Source organism: Panthera uncia, assembly GCF_023721935.1.
Source record: "Panthera uncia isolate 11264 chromosome D3 unlocalized genomic scaffold, Puncia_PCG_1.0 HiC_scaffold_9, whole genome shotgun sequence".
NCBI lineage: Eukaryota > Metazoa > Chordata > Mammalia > Carnivora > Felidae > Panthera > Panthera uncia.
The window spans coordinates 3959028-3962851 of NW_026057587.1; positions in this window are offsets into that span (position 1 = coordinate 3959028).

A 3824-nucleotide genomic window follows, 5' to 3' on the forward strand; every position below is an offset into this window, starting at 1 on the left:
ACTCCCAAGACAACTGGGCTGGGAAGTGCTGTGTCTCTCCCTCCCTGTTTGAGATTCATAAACACATTAGCTCATAAAATCTCTAAGCAACCCAGTGTCCTCTAGAAGAGGAGAAGAGAGAGGTTCCCCGTGGTCAGGCCAGAGCTCCCCGGGGTGCTATTGAACTTGGGGCTCTTTATACAGAATGACTAAGAGCTCTGGGAAACGCTGATCCAGAGCAAGTTTTTAAATCTTCGTTATTAGGACGAGAGTTTCTTCCAATTCCCAGTCCCCAAGCAGACCCTGACATGGCATTGAAAAATATCAGGCAGGTTTGTTTTTGTCGTAATACAATCTCAAGTGGCAGAAACACAACTTAAAGCAGCTCTCGCAAATACTAGAATTCACTGCCTCGTATAACAAAAACATCCAGGGTGACGGCTTCAGACGTGGCTCGATCCAGGGGCTCCTGTGACAGTTCCGCGGTTTTGTCTTCCCTTTCTGTCTCACAAATCTGATTCCCTTTTCGTGCCATGGGTCTCCATGTGGGATCCGAGTCTCACGAATACCTGCATCTTCTAGAAAGCTCAGCGCTCTTCTTTCTCAGTCATTTAGGTGAAAAATCAAGAGTGTCGTGCTCCGCCCAGGGCTCCGTGTCCGCCGCCGGGTGAGTGTCCGGCAGGGGAATCTGATGATGCGGTTAGCTGGGCTTGGGTCACAGAGCCATCCCAGCTCAGGGGAGGAGCCAGCCCCCACCTCACAGAACGACGGAGGCGATGGCGCTCCAGGGAAAATGCAGGCTCTGTTACTAGAAGGGCGTGGGTTGCGTGCGGATCCAGCAACGCCAGCGAATGCCCGTCATCCTTCTCGTCCTGGATCACCCGTGTGCCCCTGCCTGCCTCCCCGGGCCTCCTCGGGCTGGACCCCATCTTCCGTGTCTGCAGGCCACACCCGGCCCGTTCCCCCCGCTGTCCTCCCAGTGTATGTGTGACACCTGCTCTGTGACGCCAGCTCCTGGCACACACGCCCGCGGCTCCCAGGAGTCCTGTTGGCACTTACTGGGCAGGAGCATGAATGACTGAACGGAACTGGACAGGAGTCAAGGCGGTTTTCTGCTCAGTGAGCGGTGGTGGAGGGAGTGAACGAGGCCGCCCGCGGGGACATCCACTGCGGAGGAGGTGGCCTGACCCCGGCCAGTGGTCAGGGCCTCCAGGGCCGTCCCCAGATGCGGGGGTGCCCTCTCCCGGGGAGCCCCAGGCTCTTGGCCGTCCTGATGCTCCGGAAAGAAGTGAAATAGCAGAGGAGCTGGTTTCTCTCCGGATTCGTGGAGTCACATCTCATAACTCTGGTGGCTGAGGGCCTTTTTTCAGGCAGCATGTGCCAGACGCCGGCCAGAAACTGTGTGAGGAGTCCACAAGGCAGACTCCCGCGGCGGAGTTCTAGAAACTTCTAGAAACTTCTAGAAACTTCTAGAACTCCTCCTCCTCCCAAGGCTTCCTCCTGGCTTTCTGTGGGCCATGGCAGGGAGTTGGGCAGTTGTGAGTGACCCAGCCGGACTGTCCGTGGAAAACCCTCGGGTTATTTTCGGCACCTGATAGTAACTTCCAGACACCGAGGTGGTGGGGATTTCCGTGTTGTCCTACAGCCTCCGACCTCTGACCGGGTTGTGCGAAGCCAGGTCGAGCAGCTGGGGGCCTGCCTGGTCATCGTCACGCCCTGTACTGGGAGGGCCTCAGAGTGGCCCGAGTCGAGGGCGTGTGTACCTTGGGACCGCCTCGGATCACCTTGCTTAGACCTGACCGGGTTCCATCTGTGGGGGCGGTTGACGTGCCAGACCCAGGGCAGAGCTTTACTCCCTGCTCAGCTTGGCCCCGGCACCCTCGCATCCGCAAACTGGCCCCAGGACTCTGTCTGACCGAGCGAGCGTGCAGCCCGCCGGCCTTCTGGTTCCTGCACCGGGACGTGCGTGGGTGGGGTGGCAGTGTCCCCACATGCTCTCGAGCCCCCATGCAGGGTGCCCTTCCAGGGCCGCCTCCCCCTTGAGTGCATCATAGATAAATAGGTGTCCCAGCTGGAATGAGGCTTCCGGAACAAGAGGGGACGTGTGAGCAAGCTCACCCTGCGGCCGGCGGGCTGGGTGCACAGGGGACCCTCGCCCGGGGGCCAGGTGGGGGCAGGGAAGGGGCCTGAGGTGTGAGAACGCAGAGGGCCTTCTCAGGGCGCCCGTCCCGCTGGCCTGAAATTTTGTCGTGGACGGTCATTTCCATGCTCCAGAATTTAAAATAAAGTATTTGAAATGCCCGCAACTCTTAGGATTCCCAAGCACCCACATAATTAAAGTTGCTTTAGCTACACTGCATCTTTTCTGATCTGAAAGCAAAAGCAGTAAATATGTCAGCCGCAAATCGATAAGACAATTATTCTGTAATGAATCCCAAACACCGTGAATTAAACTGACAAGTGGCTCCGGGCCTCCTGGGCCTTCTCAGCCTCCGGACGCCGGCGAGGGCAGCACCGGGGGGCAGGAAGGGCCTCCCGGGTCAGGGAGCACGTCTGTCTCTCTTCCCTGGCGGGAGGAGGCAGTGCCATACTGCAAGGCTGGCCTCTCCCCGCCCCCCGGTGTCCTGGCCTGTCCCGCCCTCCCTGCAGCCTGGCTCCGGGTCAGCCAGTGTCCCCAGCCCTGATTTCCAGCAGAAGCACCGGTTCCGCTGCCTGAGCCCGGCTCCACCAGGCTCCCAGCTCTCACCGCCCAGAGCCGCTGTGTGCTCGCCCCGCACCGTGTGTCCTGTTGTCCCCTGTTGTCCCCGTCACGGCCCCAGGAAGCAGCTCCTGTCTCCACTGCTGCATCCCTGCTCCCCGAGGGGACGGTATCGGGAGCGCATTTCCATGTGTCTGGAACCTCTGCTGCCGACCTGACCACTGTGGCCCCTGTGTCCTGCACCCAATGGCCCAGGGGTGAGAGGCCACCTGCAGGGGTGAAGGAGGAAGATCGCTGGTTCTGTCCTGCCTCGGCCCTGCCAGCAGCCCCCGGCTCTCCCGTCTGTAAAGGGCTGTCGCACGGAGGAAACTCCTCTTGGTGCAGCTGCCCGAGGCGCTCCCGGGCTGGTCCGTCTGCAGGAGGAGCAGGTGTCTCTGGGGAGGGACTCCACCCCCCCCCCCTCCTGCTCCTTCCACACATGACAAGTGGACCCCTACAGCCCTAGCCCAGTTAACAAGAGGCCTCAGTGAGCTTCAACTGGAAATACTATTCCCAAGATCTTCTGTTCTGATGTTTCAATTTTTAAGAAAAAGACAGCATATTTTATGACCCATTTCTCACGACCGGTTCTCTCCCATACAGGTTTTCCAGGATCTAAAGTTGAAGGTAAATGGTCCATGACAGTTTGTTTCTGAGATGTGAGTGTTTTAATTGTATTAAATTTGGGAAATTTAGAACCATGCAAAAATGAATTTTTATTTTTACTTTTTTAGTATTCTGCCTAATCCAAATTTCTGCATCCAAATTAACTGCATCCAATTCAATATCCAGGCCTGGTCGGTTCTGAGTAATGTGTCATATCACAATCAGATTCAGTCAGACTGTACCTCCACCTTCTTCACAGGAGATGTGGGTCTGGGTGCATCTGGTTTCATGACCATCAGTTCCCTCTGCACAGACATCTGTGGAGATGTCCATCCGGAGCTGGTCCTTGTGGGCGGCTGGATGGAGGGATGCAGGGATGATGGGCTGATGGAGGATGGACGGGTGGAGGGATGCAGGGATGATGGGCTGATGGAGGATGGATGGGTGGAGGGATGCAGGGATGATGCACTAATGGAGGATAGATGGGTGGGGGGATGGAGGG